The sequence below is a fragment of the Carcharhinus amblyrhynchos genome, chromosome 30 (genome assembly GCF_965287045.1).
Source record: "Carcharhinus amblyrhynchos chromosome 30, sCarAmb.v2.hapA, whole genome shotgun sequence".
NCBI classification, from domain to species: Eukaryota; Metazoa; Chordata; class Chondrichthyes; order Carcharhiniformes; family Carcharhinidae; genus Carcharhinus; species Carcharhinus amblyrhynchos.
Genome location: NC_137353.1, coordinates 15,622,749 through 15,639,428, shown reverse-complemented (window position 1 = coordinate 15,639,428; position 16,680 = coordinate 15,622,749). Strand labels below are relative to the sequence as shown.

The following is a 16,680-nucleotide window of genomic DNA, read 5'->3' as shown; positions in this document are numbered from 1 at the left end:
CTTGGACTTCATCTAGGATTGTTCATTATTTTATATTGTCTCCTTGTTCTTCTTATCAAAATCATGATTGTTCATTCTCTTATGTAAAGTATGTGCTGTCTTGAGAAATGTGCGAACCATTTTTTTCTTGGATCTGTTCATGAATCATGCATCATTTGATTGAGTTCCTGTATCATTTGATTGAAAACTAACAAATTATCATGAATCATCATGCTACCTGCTACCAGAGAACCTTTGGAAAATAAAGAATTCCCGAATCTCATAACCAGTTCCAATAAACTCAGATTTAATTGCATATTTTCACTCCATGTAACGAATGATAATGTTATGATCTCCAATCGCTCTTTGAAAAGAGATGTGAAGTCCCAGTGACTGAAGAAAAGAATCTCAAAGATGCCACGTTTTAAGATTTTTACTGTAATAAACAAAAATCCAACTTGACTAAATGCTGGAAAATCTCAGTCAGTCTGGCAACATCTGTAAGGAAAGAAGAGCTTTGACACAGGGTCATCTGGACTCAACGTCAACTCTTTTCTCTCCTTACAGATGCTTCCAGATCTGCTGAGGTTTTCCAGCATTTTCTCTTTTGGTTTCACCTTGACTAAACAGCACTTGGTAGGCAACTAATGCATGAAACTACAGAAAAGGTACTCCCCATTAATTTAACACAATCAAAAATCCCACGTTACATTTATACACTTCACATTCTCAGCAGAAACGTAGGTATGTATAAAAAGGTCCCAAGTTCCTCTTCGCTGCAACAGGATCTCGGCTACCGGGGTGAATCTTCCAGTTTCTTTTTAAATAAAGCAAGGCCACCTACTAATGTCATCTTAGACTTTAAATCTCCACAGATCTGTCCTCAGCAGCACTCTGCTTGATGATTAACACAAAAGTGATCCTTTTCCTCTACTTGGCATAGCAACACCTGTTTTCAATTTTTTTCCCCCAAATCTCTCTGTCTGACTGGCCCTGAGTATCTGTGAATCTATGCACAACAAGGCCAGCTCCTCCTCCTCCTGAAATGATGTGAAAATGTGCACCTTTCAACACATTTTGACCTAGGCCCCTGTCTCCATGACAGGTCACTTGAGCTTTTCTGTGGACAGATTTCATAGGTGGTCACATCCTCCTTTCCAAGCTACTCCACTTTACCTTGAATTAAAAGAGATAGTTTAAAATATAATAGCCTTATGAAGTCCTGCAGTCATAATAACGATAGAAATGCCCAAATTATGTTTGGAAGTAAACGAGCTGGCCTGTTGGCTCACCATTTTAAAGCATAGAGTAACTCATCTACATTGAGCATGACTTATTTCACATTCATCTCCTTTGTTGTTAGCTGATTTTAGCCATTAGCAAATTAGGGAACAAAGGTAAAACCTCTAGTGGAGACAAAAAACAAGGCACTACATGCCCATTAGCTAGCCTGACAACTTCATAGGGAAAATGCTGGAATCTGTTGCCAAGCAAGTTGAACACTTAGAAAATCAAAATATGATTAGGCACAATTGGTTTCAGCATCACCTTATTTTTAAGGGCACAGCTGGCAGCCTAGGGAGAAAGGGAAACCAGTAATAGAGTGCATTTGGATTTTCGAGACACATTCAAAAAGGTGTTACATGAAATATTGTTGCACAAAATGAAGACTCATTGTTGGTAATATGTTAGCATAGGTAGCGGGCTGGTTAAAGGGGAAAACAAAGGAATAAAAGGATTATTTTCAGGTTGGTCAGCTGTTACTATTTGGATACCACAAGGACCAGTGCTGGTGTCTCAGCTATTTACAATCTATATGATTGACATGGATGAAATGTTCAATTATAACATATCAAAGATAGCTAACGATACCAAGCTTGGTGAGACAGTAAACCGAGAGGACACATCCGCAAATTGATAGAGATAACGTTAGCTGAGTGGCCAAGAAGTTGGCATATGGAGTATAATGTGGGAAATGCTTGGAAGAATAGAAAAATAATATTTTTTAAAATGGTGAAAAACTATTAAATCTTGCTGTAAGAAGGATTTTGCTGTCCTTGTATAAGAAATACAGAAAGTTATCAAACAGATACATCCAACAATTAGGAAGATAAATGAATGATATTTTGGTCCTCTATTGCAAATGGTTGGCATATAGAGGTAAGGAAATCTTTCTGCAGTTGCATAGCAATTTGGTGAGGCCACACCTAGAGAAATGTGCACAGTTTTGGTCTCTGTACCAAGGGAAGAATGTAGTCTCCTTCGGCTGGGTACGCCAAATGTTCAGTAGATTGATTATTGAAATAAGAGGATTGCCCTATGATGGAAAATTGAGGAGAATGAGCTTATACTCTCTGGAATTTGGAGGAATACAATTTGTTCTCATTGAAACATAAGAGTCAACAAATAAAATGACACAGTTTAATCTGAGCAAGTCGCAAGGAGAATAAATATTGTGGTTTCCCAAGATGTGCATTCCATATTGCATTTGTCTGTTTCCATAATGTAATTTTTTGTTTGTCTTTTTTTCCCTTGCACAGTATCTCCTACATATATTAACTTTTTTGCTGGGATGCATTTCTAGTGCCCTTTTGTAACCACTGCTATCAATAGCTTGAAGGTCAGATCCTATTTCTCATGCTCTTATTTTTAAATTGTTTGGATGGAAAATACATTGACAACTGTAGGTGAATTTTCTAATGAGCACATCATGTTTAGAAAGTATTAGACTGTCAAAAGCTATCATGCTGGAACTTGAGCTGCCATCTCAGTTAATATGACAGAGCACAATGCTGCACTGTATAGCCTGAAATGAAGAAGACATTTCATTGCAGTTGGTGATACATTGAGAACGGTTGATCTTAAAAATTAAAAACGTGATATTGTACTCGTATTACAAATAACCTTTCTAACCAGGAATAAATATTATTTTCAAATTGTTATTTTCTGTAAAATACTGGGCAGGTTGATCGATGCAATTTTTATAGCTTTAATTTGCTTAAATTTGCAGATCGAACCAAAGAGATTATAGCACTACTTCCATCAAGAAGTGTTAGTATACAAAAGCTTGCGTGTAGAATTTTTAAGTTTAGATGATATAATCTCTTGAGGGGGCTGAGAGAAATGACAAATAAATGAACATTTGTGAATATTGTGTTGCAGAATTTTCAGGTCAGTTCAGCATCAGGATGGTAACGTATTGCCTTAACCACAGTCTCCTGTCTTAGTATATTGGTTATTGTCAATGTCATCTAATCTTTCAAATATACAAGAATGGAGCATTCTTTTGAATGTAACAAGAAATACAGCTGTGTTTAAAAATGATATCTGCGTCACATTGGATTGGAAATAATGCAATGTGAAGTCAAATAAAATCTGTGAATGCTAGAAATCTGGTAAAACTAGATGTTTGAAGGATATGGTAAATCCACTAGTATTTAGAAAGGAAAATGACATATTGTCATTGCAGTACCTATATTGTCCTGTATCTTCTATTTATCATATGAGATTGCTCATTGTATCAGAGGATGCACTACAGTATGATGTTTGAGTTGTGACTGCTTAAAAAGTGAAAGGACATTATTATGATGCTAACAGGAAGTACATGTTACATTCAAAAATATTAACATATTACTGGTTAATTCTGCTCCCTACTCCAATCCAATGATACAGAGAACAATTATAGTGCTCCAACTTCTGCCCAGCTTAAATCTCTCAAACTGGCACAAGCTCAAGGTTGAACCTAAGACTTTCTGGTTTGCATGACTCTAACTGGGCAAAATTAGCTTTATCTTTTCCATTTGTAGCATGTTGCTAATCTCTGGAGAATGATTAGAAATTGCTGCTGGGAGATGGTGTGGGGAGAGGTGGTTTACATGGATACTAAATACAGGAGTTGTGAATTAACACACAAGAAGGCTTACATGTGATGCAGCTATAAAAGATGTAAAAACACAATGTTGGAAATGCTGATTGGAATATTGACCTGTATTATTAACTGTTCATCTCTCCAGATGTTGCATGTCCTGAGTACTTCCAGTATTTTCTGTTTTTATTTCAGATTTGCAGCAGCTGCAGTATTTTTGATTTTGTAGCTATAAAGGAAGACCACTCAATCTTGTGTAAAATGAACCCAAATCATAATATGCCTTGAAGTAAAAAATTATGTTCAGTCCTTGTAAAGGCTTTTTGTGTGCAGAAGCATAAAACATTTAAATTTGTGCACTTTTACAGAGAAATTTGATGTACATCCAAATTGTCTAAGTTCACTTACTAAACCAGGATTCACACCGAATGTGGTGTTATTTGCTTCAAAGATTTACAGGCCTATACTGCCATCAGAAAACTGGAGGTTATTTATATTAGAGAGAGCAACAAATCAGAGTGGGATTAGAAAAATAAAGGTGTGGGAAGCATCTTTTTTGCTGCATCCTCTTGAATAAAATAAAAATGCCTCAACTCTGCACCAGGGATGGAGTGTAGATGACGTTCACTTTTTTAAAGTAATCATTCCTTCAACCATCGCCTGAAGAGTTGAAGTTCTTTAAGTATGTAGTATTAAGTTGCACTCATCTTTGTACCAAGCCAGGAAAATAAGCTTATATCATTGTCTTAGCACATACTGAGAAATTAACTAGAAAAGTTGCTAATTAATACAAAAGGTTCTTGATTTATGGATGCTGATGGGTCAGTTGATTTTTGGGAACTTAACAGCATTCTGAAATACGAAAGTGCCACCATGTTATTTCTCTTTTTCAAAGAAACTGTAATTAGGAAATTGCTTTGCTGTTTGCTTGAGGTGGAATACATTTAAATTTAGAATGTGTGTCACTCCTGTTGGGTTGATAATGCAAATTAATCTGCAGTTACTTATGTTGATTTCTGGTTGAATCCCAACACTTCTCAAAATGTCAGTGTTCCTACCTTTGTACCCCAACATACTGTGATTTATACAAATTTGTGAATATCTTCACTGATGATGCAAGAAAAAGATTTGCATTTATAAAGCATTTTCCACAAATACATTGGCTTTTTCAGCCAATAAAGTACTTTTGAAGTGTAGTCACAGTTGTAATGCAGGAAATAATGCAGTTAGTTTGTGCACAGCAAACTCCTATGTTCAGCAATGTGATGCTGACCAGATGAACCTGTTTTTTTAAAAATTATTTTTGAGGGATAAATATTGGCCAGGTCACTGGAGAATAGCTCCCCTGCTCTTTGACATAGTGCCATGGGATCTTTTACATTGATCTGGTTAGACAGATGGGGCCTCAGCTTTTCATCAGAAAAAAGGCATTTCCAATTGAAATGTCTGATTTTGTACTCAAGCCCTGGAATGGGACTGAACTGAGAACTCAGAGATGCGTTATATATGACAAGTGTCTAGCTGTACTGCCACAGAAAGGCACCAGGGTAATGCTGCAGTCTTCCTTTATAGTTGGAGAAAGCTAAGATTGATCTGCAAGGCATATACCAACCTTTTTTTTTGTTGCCATGAAGTTTCTTTTACTGTATTTCTGCCATATCTGTCTTCACAATAGTATTTTTACAGTATTTTAATAAAAACACAAAATGCTGGAAATACCCAGCAGATCAGGCAGCATCCTCGGTGTTCTCATGAAAGGTCAAGTCCTGAAACATTCATTGTTTCTCTCTCCACAGGTGTTGTCTGGTCTGCTGAATGTTTCCACCATTTTCCTTTATTTCGGATTTTCACTATCCACAGCATTTTGCTTTTGTGGAAGTCTTTTGATTTTGCCTTTCAAAAAGTTTTTAATTTGGGTGCTTTGAGATGTTTTGATTTAATGAATGCACATCTTGCCATTAGTTATTATTCTCACCAGTGACAGATGTATAACCATCAGTGTTAAGTATCTTAAAATTCACTCTTCAGACATAGATTTTATGCTGCTGGGTTTTCCAACCAGTTGAGTACAACTGGTTAAGTACAAAACTTTATCATATCTACCATTATGTTTCCATGTTTTGAGGAACATATTGCATTTTCCTGTATCTCTGTGGCTCACTTTAGACAGGCATTGGTGACAAATCTCCTGCTCGCTAATTCTGATAAGATTGCAATAACGTAGGAAGAAATGTTAGGGCTGAAATTTGGAGAAAACAGTTTAATTTTGAAAAAATCTCTGCTGTTTGTGAAGCCTGTAGGATTACACTGCAGTTGATTTCAGTGATTTTGTTTCTAATTGCCCCCGCTTTCTGCTTCTGAATTCATCTACATTGACGGCATGCTCTGTTGTTATTAGCCATTTATCAATGAATGTGTAACATTCTTGGCCTAATGTTAAATACTAAATTACCAGTTTCCATGAAGTAGAGCATTTAACAAGGGAAAACTGACTATTGTTCATACTTTACTTCATCCTTCTTTGAAGTGGCAAATGTTGCTCTTGGTAGGTCATACCAAATGATATTCTGCAGATCTGTAGAGCCAAATTATTAAATAAATGCTGCAGCAATAATTGAGTAATAATGAATGAGAAGACCTGCTGAATAATTTATAAAAAGTCCTTATGTTAAAACTGTTTGTGATTATCTTATAATACTGTGCTTACATTTGTGAAAAGGTATAATAATCTATATGCTTCCATAATTGATGTGTGTTAGCTTTTGTGTTGACACTTGAATAAGAATTATAATTCACATATATTCTCATTTTCAGGTCTTAGTATCTCAAACGTTGGATGTTGCCCTTTTAATCACAATTCTGTAGGATATTTCCTGCAGGAGCAGAGAATGATTTAGCCCCTTCGCCCACCGCTCCCCCCCCACTTCAGTTTTTTTTTATTCGTGGCTGGTATGCTACCTAGATGCAGCTCAATGAGCACTTAATTGTTTCTGTATTCACTGTGATGCTGCCGAGCCTCAGTCCTGACTGCAGAGAGCTTTACCCTGCTGTGATACAACAGTCTTGGCTACTGTGGTCTGGCTAGCACTCTCAAAACATTCCCGTTCTCTTTCTAAGATATGCTGCAGAGTTTTGGATTCATCATAGGATCTTGGATTAGTGTTTTCTCATTGAGCATTTGTTGATGCTGGACAGCGATGCTCCTGAGTGACTTGGATAATGAAGAATTACAAGAAATGATTAAGTGCAATACGTGGTGATAAATGACGAAGTTGGAGTGCTGAAATCTTTCTTCTGGTTTAACAGAGTTGTTCTGACTATCTCCTTTGAGCAGTGTAAGGCTTGGGAGTTAAGTATATTGCTGACATTTGAGAGCTACCAATGCTGAAAAAATGAATAAAGTCCTTTGGAGGTTCTGCAGCTTTATTCGTCAGTAGCGAATAGGTAGGACACATGAACGATGAAAAAGCAGCAAGAAGCACCAGTTCATGAAAAAGAAAATTTGCTGCTAATTTTCCATTGTACAGTTAACATAATCTTTCTGCCTTTCCTGGTTTAAAACTTAATCAATTTTTGAGATCTTATTTCAATTGCTGCAAGATTATCCATGTTGTTTTGAGAGCTTCATCTGCTAGCTGGACTTATTTATTTTCCTTCCACATTGAGAGAACATTTTACAAGCATCCTTCCTCTAAGGCTTGTAATTCTGCAGATTGAGATTCTTCAAAGCAAATATGCAGGTGTCATTCGTATGCACAGATCACAGTTTGAAGAACAGAAGCACAGATGAGCGACTCAGTCGCCACAATGCAAGTAGCCCTAATTTGGGACATAAGAGCAAATTCAGAATGGTGGCCATGGTTGCACGGAGCTTAGGACAACTATCAATACAAAACTTGTCATCCACAAGTGATTTAAACACAAAGTACCCAGGGATGAAATATAGGTATGGAAAAATAAACTTCACTACACTACATAGTATGGGGAACTGGGACACTGCGTAGTCCTACCCCACAGTAAATTCAACTTAAATGTGTAGTTTTCAAAATTGTACATTTTTCGGCAAATAACTTCTGCAAAATACTGCTTTCTGTGCATATTGTGGTTAGTAAATTTTTTTTTAGAAGTTTATAATTCCCAGTTTTAAGTAAATTTTTATTTTTGTACCTAGTCTACATTATCAATAACCCAAGGTGTTGGGAATAGAAACCAGGAAGGGGAGAAATCATGCATAACATAATGTAATAATATTAGTTTATAATTTAAGTGCTCAGAATTTATCTTCAGCCAAATATATAACCTTGATTGCTTAGTTCTAAGTGACCACTGTGTGTGTGTGTGTGTGTGTGTGTGTGTGTGTGTGTGTGTGTGTGTGAGTGAGTGAGTGAGTGAAGTGGGGGGAAGAAGGTGAATGCTTTAATTGTCCTGTGAAATACAAGAAGTAATTTTAACCCCGAATCGGGTAGATTTGGATAAGGTGAGATGTTAAAAACTTAAAAGTTTCAAATCCCATCTTAGTTTTAATGGGGGTGAGCAACCAATTGCTGTCAGAAGATGGGTCTGCTATTGAAACCTTTTAGAGAACTGCACATTTCCCTTTTGACAAGGTCATTTTTAAATTTACTGCCGTCAGCTAGGTTACCTGAGCCTTTGGAAATCCATCTGCTGGAAGGAGACCAAGAAAGCTGGAGTCTCAGCTCAGGTGCCTTTACAGCTTTGCTTATGGGCTAGAAGGAGCATACATATTTTCTCCAAGAATAACAGGGTACCCTGTTAATTGCCCAATTCACTGATCCTTTGATTACCATCCTCCCATCAACCTAATTTCCTTGCCCCTGTTGAACCCCACAAACTTACCTACTTCTCTGCTGTTCCCTGTTGCGGAGCCTTCCTTTCCTGACAAGGCAACTGAGCCTGTCAATCAGGGTAGCTTTAGAATTCTAGGAAGAACAAATCACGAGTAAGAACTGCTCACTAAAATTCTACAGGAGGATGTGATTCACAACTCCCCGACTCCCAGTCCAGAACTGCATCCTGGTAAGTATAGGAGCCATTGAAACTCAAAACTATATAAGACATTAAATTTTTCCTTCAATTTTATTTTTCCATTTAGAATCACTCCATAGAACATAGAAGATATATGACAGCTCATTATCACCTCCTTGAGGGTAGTTATGGAGGCAATGCTCACATTCTGTGAATTAAATTAAAACAAGGGAACACAAACTCTAACTTGTAAGAAGTAACTTTAAAGTTGATGTAAGGAAATGCAAACATCTACCAGTTATAGAGGTAAAATTTTGAATCATTTAAGAACACGTTGACTATTGCAAGGGTGGAATATCAGGATTCTTCCAAGTGCACAAACTGAGGTAGGTCAAGTGGTTCTCATCATCCTTAATTATCATTTGAATCAGTCCTTTTCTATTAAAAGCATCAACACTCTATAATCTTTCACAGTTGCTCAACTTTGACCGTTTCCATTTGATTAACATAGCCACCTTTGCTTGCCAAAAAATTCTCCATACTTGTGTGAGTAGTGTGTTGATTTTATATATTTGCAGAGATTTATGTGATGCTGCTGGGGAATATAGAACATTTTAACAAATGTAGCTGTAGGAACAAAATTGTGCAACTATTTCCAATGGCATGGTGTGCTAAGATATTGCCTAATGCAGTATTCATACACAAAACCTAGAAGATCCCTTAGAAATTTCTGAAATATATGTTGAATTGACTGTTCACACTTTGGGCCCTGGTTAGGAAATCTTTCTTCACAAGCATATTGACCAATGAGGGAATTACAATGGACTTGTATATCCCTCAGCTAAGGAGGAAAGACACTGCCAGAATTCTTGCTCCTGAACAGTATTAGTGGCAAAATAATCTGGTCATCAAAGTCTAAGCTATAGTACAAAATGTGCTGATGAGATAACTGACATTTATAGAACTCAGTTGCACCAGAGGCAAAAGGAGAAAGAATTAGGATAGAAAAGAAAGAAACCAGTGTACTATTAAACCACTAAGAAAGGTGTCTAGGCACCAGAGAGCAAACTGCATGTTTTTTAGCTGCATGAATTGTCTGTTTGTATTAATGTAATTCTGAGCCATCACAAAGTAGTTATTCCAGTTAAAACAAAATTCTGAACAAGTGGTTTCAGTGTGAGAAAACCATGTTTCAAATTATTTCCAAGCTAGAACATTTGGATTACTTTTGACAGCTGTAGTGTAGGTGTAGCCTATAGGGTTTAGCTTCTTTCATTCTGTTCTTCAATGATTACTAGCCAACCATCAAATATTTACACTATTGAAATAATACCGTATCCTGCAGTATTTACAGTAGGTAAGGTCGATTATAGTATACTTTTCTGTTCACATTGTTCAAAGAATTTGAGCATGAATATTATCACGTGCTATTGTCCTGTGGAATATAACCAGTGAGCTTCAAATTTGAATGGAAAAATGAACAAATATTATTGGTAAAATATGGAAACCTAGAGGGGGCGATCTTACGTTGCGCCCCACAGGCAAGATTTGCACAGGTTCATGCCTGATTTCTTGCCTCATGCACTCTTACTGATGTGATCAGCCTCGCATCCATTTCCAGCACAAGGCTGAATAGCTGATTTAAGTTTATTATAAACGGAATTTACATAGATTTAATGATCCTGGGACTTTATTGTCCAGGCGCACTTGCCTCTGTGGCCTCACCAGGAGGGGTTCTTTCTGACAATAATCACAGCTTGTCCCCAGCAACATGGAACAGTCATGATGATCTCGCCATTAGAACCAGAGGCAAATTAGGCCCCTTGGTGAGAGGGGGTAAATGGAGGGGTTGTTTCTTGGGCAGTGCCAAGAGGACATGGCCAAAAGGGGCAGTGCCTACTGGGAGAGTTGGGAGGCTGCCACACTGCATTAGGGATTTGTGGAGGAAGGGAGGGGGATGATCAGGGCTGTCCATGGAGCAGGGAGGATTGAGTCATGGGGTCCATCCATTGGCATTTGGCGGGGGTGAGGCATCACGGTAGGCCTTGGGCTCTCGTAGTAGCCAGGGTGCTACTGTTTCTGAGGTTGGCTGACAGTAGCTGAGGCTGAGTGCCAGGCCTCTGCTCCTAGAGTCCTGCGCTTGCACAATGGCACCCCCTGCTACTCTCAGCCAGCGTTTTGGTGACTTAAACTCCGCCCCTTCTCCACCAACAGGAACAGTTTCTGCTGTTTTTTTTCACTAAGTCAATAAGATAGCAGATTTGCAAAAAATGTATCTGAAACTCTCCCTTTCTCACATCCGTCCTGGACTTGGAATTTTAAAGATAGCCCCCATAATCTCTATGACAGTCTTATATTTGGAGATCTGTGATTTCTGTTACTGAAAAGAAAACAATCTGTCCGCTTACACTTTTTGTCAGCAACCTACCTGCAACTTTGCAAGTTCCAGGGAATCACTTCAGGCTCTTTGATTTGCTGAGTGTTCACTTAAAAGGTATAATCACCACATCCCTACAGTGCAGAAGGAGACCATTTAGCCCATTGAGTCTGCACTGGCAACAATTCTACCCACTGCCCTATCTCCATAACCCTACATACTTAACCAGCTAATCCCTCTAACCTGCGCATCCGGGACACTAAGGGGTAATTTAGCATGGCCAATGCACCCAACCTGCACATCTTTGGACTGTGCAAGGAAATCTACGCAGACACTGGGAGAACGTGCAAACTCCACACGGACAATGACCCAAGCCAGGAGCCAAATCCAAATTTCTGGAGCTATGAGGCAGCAGTGCTAACCATTGTGCCACCGTGGTCATAAACCAACCCTCTCAACTCTGGGACCAACCTAGTGAATCTCCTCTGAACCTCCTCCAGTACCAGTATATACTTTCTCAAGTGAGGAGACCAAAACTGTGCACTGTACTCCAGGTATGGCCTCATCAGCACCATCTCTTTAGCAATGAAGGACAAAATACCATTTGCCTTCTTAATTACCTGCTGCACCTGCAAACCAACTTTTTGTGATTCATGCACAAAGACACCCAGGTTCCTCTGCACAGCAGCAAACTGCAATTTTTTACCATTTAAATAATCGTCCATTTTGTTATTCCTACCAAAATGGATGGCCTCACATTTACCAACATTGTGCTCCATCTGCCAAACTCTTGTCCACATGCTTAAACTATCTATATCCCTCTGCAGATTTTGTGTCCTCTGTGCACACTTTGCTCTACCACTCATCTTAGTGTCATCTGCAAACATTAACACACTACACTTGGACCCCAACTCCAAATCATCTATATCAATTCTGAACAGTTGTGGTCCCAACACTGATCCCTGAGGCATACTACTAGTCACTGATTGATTGCTAACCAGAAAGACACCCATTTATTCCCACTCTTTTTCTGTTAGTTAACCAATCCTCTACCCATGCTAATACACGACCCATAACACCGTGCATCTTTATCTTATGCAGCAGCCTTTTGTGCGGCCCCTTGTTGAATGCTTACTGGAAATCCAGATGCACCACATCCACCTATTCCCTGTTGTCCATTGGACGACTTTGAGGACATTTTGAGCACAGTAAATTAGTTAAGCATGACCTGCTTTTCATGAACCCATGCTGTGTCTACCCAAAGGAACAATTCATATCCAGATGGCTTGTTATTTCTTCCTTGATAGATATAAGCATTTTCCCCACTACAGAAGTTATGCTAACCGCCCTATAGTTACCCACCTTTTGTCTATCTCCTTTTTTAAACAGTGTCGCATTTGCTGTTTTCCAATCTGCCAAAATTACCCCAGAGCACAGCGAATTTTGGTAAATTACCACAAGCACATTTGCTATTTCCCCCGCCATCTGTTCTAGTACTCTGGAATGCGTTCTATCAGGGCCAGGAGACGTGTCTACCTTTAGCCCCATTAGCTTGCCCAACACTATTTCTTTAATGATAATAATCGTTTCTAGGTCCTCACCTGCCACAGCCTCCTTGTCATCAATTTTTGGCATGTTATTTGTGTCTTCCACTGTGAAGACTGACATTCAATGCCTCAGTCATTTCCTTATTTCCCATTATTAAATCCCCCTTCTCATCCTCCAAAAGAACCAATATTTACCTCAGCATCTCTTTTTAGTTTTTTCACATTTGTAGAAACCTTTGCTACCTGTTTTTGTTTTGAGCTAGTTCACTTTCAACCTATTTTACTTTTCTTTCTATCTTGTTTTCACGGCTTTCTGTTGACCTTTAAAGATTTCCCAATCCTTTAGTTTGTATGCATTTACTTTCAGTTTGATAACCTCCTTTATTTCCTTAGATAACCATGGCTGATTATCCCTTTTCCTACATTCCTTCCTTTTCATTGGTATATACTTTTGCTGAGCACTGTGAAACTCCTCCACTGTCCCTCAATTGTCCCACCATAAAGTCTTTGCTCCTAGTCTACCTTAAACAACTCTTCTCTCATCCCATTGTAGTCTCCTTTGTTTATGCACAAATCACTGATATTGGATTGTCTGGTTTCTCACCCTCCACCCTCCATCTGTATTTTAAATTCAACCATACTGTGATCACTCCTTCTGGGAGGATCCATAACTGAGATCATTAATTATTCCTTCCTCATTACACAGGGCCAGATCTAAGATAGCTTGCTCCCTCGTAGGTTCCATTACATCCTGTTCAAGAAGACTATTGCAGATACGTTCTATGAACTCCTACTCGAGGCTGCCTTGGATACCTGGTTTGACCAGTTGAAATGTAGACTAAAATTCCCTATGATAATTATTGTACCAGTTTTACATACATCAGTTTTTTTGGTTTATTGCTTGCCCCACCATGAAGTTATTTGGTGGCCTTGACTTTTTCTTCTTACTATTTCTAATTACCACCCAAATGGATTCAACCTTTTTATCCATAGTACCTATATCATCTCTCATTACCACCCTGTTGTCATCCTTAAATATCAGAGCTACACTACTTCCCTTACCTTCCTGTCTGTCCTTCCAAATAGTTTGATACCCCTGGATATTTAACTCAGTCATGAACCACCCTGCGACCATGTCTCTGTAATGGCGACTAAATCATACTCATTCACAATGATTTGTGCCGCCAGCTCATTTATCTTGTTTTGAATGCTACAGGCATTTAGATAAAGTTATGCTCGTTTATATACCTTTTTGAATCCTAAAACTTCCATTAATAACACATCTCCTGAGTTGTTCCTTCCTTTTTAACTTTATTCATAATTTTCCATACAGTTGAAACCATGTCCCCACATGCTAACCTGCTACTTTGCCCCCCATTGACCGTTATATTTTTACCCTTCTCTCTTCACCTCACTCATATCTCTCTCTCTCTCCTCTCTCTCTCTGTCTCTCTGTCTGTCTGTCTGTCTGTCACTGATGCTCACTCCTTGTGGACCCTCCCCACTTTATACTTACCAATAGAACATTGGTTCCATATCGGTTCAGGTGAAGACTGTGCCAATGGTACAGACTCCTCTTGTTCCAATACTGATGCTAATGGCCCATGAAATAGAACCCCTCTTTCCCACACCACTCTTTTAGCCACGTGTTTATCTCTGTAATTTTCTCATTCCTATGCCAATTCGCACGTGGCTCATGTAGTAATCCAGAGATTATAATCCTTGAGAACCTGTTTTTTTTAATTTAGTTCCTAGTGCTAGATAATCCCCAAACAGGTCCTCTTTCCTTATCTTGCTTGTGTTTGTCCCAACATGGACCGCAACAACTGGACCCTCCCCCTCCCACTCCAGTATCTTTTCACCCTGGCCACCCTAGCGGCAGGCAAGCAATATACCATGTAGGACTCTCGATCCTGCTGTCAATCCCTCTAATTATAGAATTCCCTCTGGCTACCACTTGACTTTTTGCTCCCCCTTCTTGAATGGCCTCCTGTACCACGGTGCAGCGGTTGACAAGCTCATCATCTCCACAGCCCTTTTCCTCATCCACACAGGGAGCGTGTACCTCATACTTGTTGGGCAAGATCAAGAGCTGAGGCCATTCCATTCCTCAATTCAGGATCCCTCTATCTGCCTCACTTGCAGTCACACCCTGCTGTCCCTGACTACTGACTGAATTAGAGGTACTTATAATCTACAGGGTGCGATCGCCTCCTGAAACAAAGCACCCAGGTAACTCTTCTCCCTCCAAATGTGCCACAGTGCTTGTAGCTCAGACTCCAGCTCATCAATTCTGAGTTCTTCAACCAACCAACATTTGCTGCAGATTTGGTCACTGCAATGGGATCTGTCCACTCCCACATCATACAGCAATAGCATATCACCTGCTCAGCCATCTGTACTTAATTTACCAGTTTTGCAGTGTTTTTTAGAATTTAACACAGATTTCCTACCAACCAATCAGGTCACAGCTTTCCTGTGTTCCCTATGTTTTGTACATGTAGTTATACTAAATAAGCTTTACTGAGTCAGTTGGCTTGATGATTTCAATAATATCAGTGACTGTGTACTAATGTGCTCATCACCTCAAAGGTGTCACCAGGCTTGTAACTGTTATCCTACTTAGAAAAGAATATTCTGCAGATCCTTTGCTTTCTACTTTGTGCAGGGATTGTGTTGATTTGCTGATCGATATTATTAGGCCAGGAATGAGGACATGATTTCAGAGAATGTCTTCTCATTCTGTTGCAGGATTTTGTTCAATCAGACTATTTTACGTAATGTCTCAATTCACCCTGATTGAGTGAATTAGTGATATCTGAATCTGCCGATGAGCTGTAGTTAGAAGAATGCCCATGAATATGCCTATGCTCGTGGATGTCACAGCTACTATATAAGGAAGTCTTTGCGACACTACTGTGGGTATTTAGAAGGAGTTTTCTTCTGTTTGCAGGGGCGTAGTTAGCTTGCAGTTTGCAGTGATTGAAAAATGCAGAATGGAATCTGTATCTCTTTCCTCAACAACCCACACAGCTTGAACCACACATTTTAGCATTTCAAAATCTTGGAAGCCATGGCATGATTTTTCTGACATCTTGATGTAGGTTGGAAGACACAAGGACCAGGAAAAATAGAGTGCTGCAACTGGCAGTCCTGCTTGGGAAGTTTCCCAGCAACAACATTGAATATCAAGTAGCTGCCCACTGATCAGAGGTGTTTTAGGATGTAAGCTTAATACGTAAAGTTTAACTCAAAAATAGATTTTCATTTTACTGCTGTATGGCAGGTACATTGGATGTAAGGCACAATCAGTGCTTCTGGCATTTTCCAATATGTAACATACTTTGGCATTACAGGATTTTTTTTCCCTCTGATAGTTTAAGCATATATTAGGAGTAGAGTAGTAAAGTAGGAGCTTGGGACTTATTTTAAGGAGTATACTGTTTATATTAATCATTCAATGCAGAGGTCAACAGAAATACAAGAACATGAGCAGATTTTCCATGGTGTTACTTTCAGTTAATTGAATGTGTTGTTTTATAAGGACAGAAGTTTTGTACCTTTTTAATACTGTGTATTCTGTGAATGTGTATCATATACTTCAATGGAAAAAATTCTAATCGCTTTGTGTAGCATAAGCTCAGATCATAATTGTTATATGCCAAGGAAACTTGGTAAATTGTAAAGCTCTCAACAGTTTCAATTCCAGGTTAGAAACACCCAGTATTAAGTAATTGACTTTTATTCAAGGTTGTTTCCCAATGTTTGTAAAGAGTGATGTTTGCACTTCCTGATATACTATTATATTCAGTATTATTTTAAAAACTTGCTTCTGCACATCTTTCCTGTCAACTTTTTCAGTTACTAATTCCTATGATTTGAATTTATATTGAAAGCTACCTATGTTACTTTGGCAGGCATATACT

At 38.7% G+C, this 16,680-nt stretch overlaps 1 protein-coding gene across 11 annotated transcripts in view; it reads left to right on the top strand.

Moving 5' to 3' along the window:
• kcnab2a (potassium voltage-gated channel subfamily A regulatory beta subunit 2a) overlaps nucleotides 1-16,680 on the top strand; it is a 271,332-nt gene that overhangs the window by 165,386 nt on the left and 89,266 nt on the right. Inside the window, exon 1 of one of the 11 annotated variants that reach the window (XM_080215007.1) lies at nucleotides 15,924-15,979. The exons of the other annotated variants lie outside the window; for them this stretch is intronic. The gene's annotated coding sequence lies outside the window, so the exon portion shown is untranslated. Of the gene's footprint in view, nucleotides 1-15,923; nucleotides 15,980-16,680 lie in introns of those variants that run through there. 11 annotated transcript variants of the gene reach the window in all.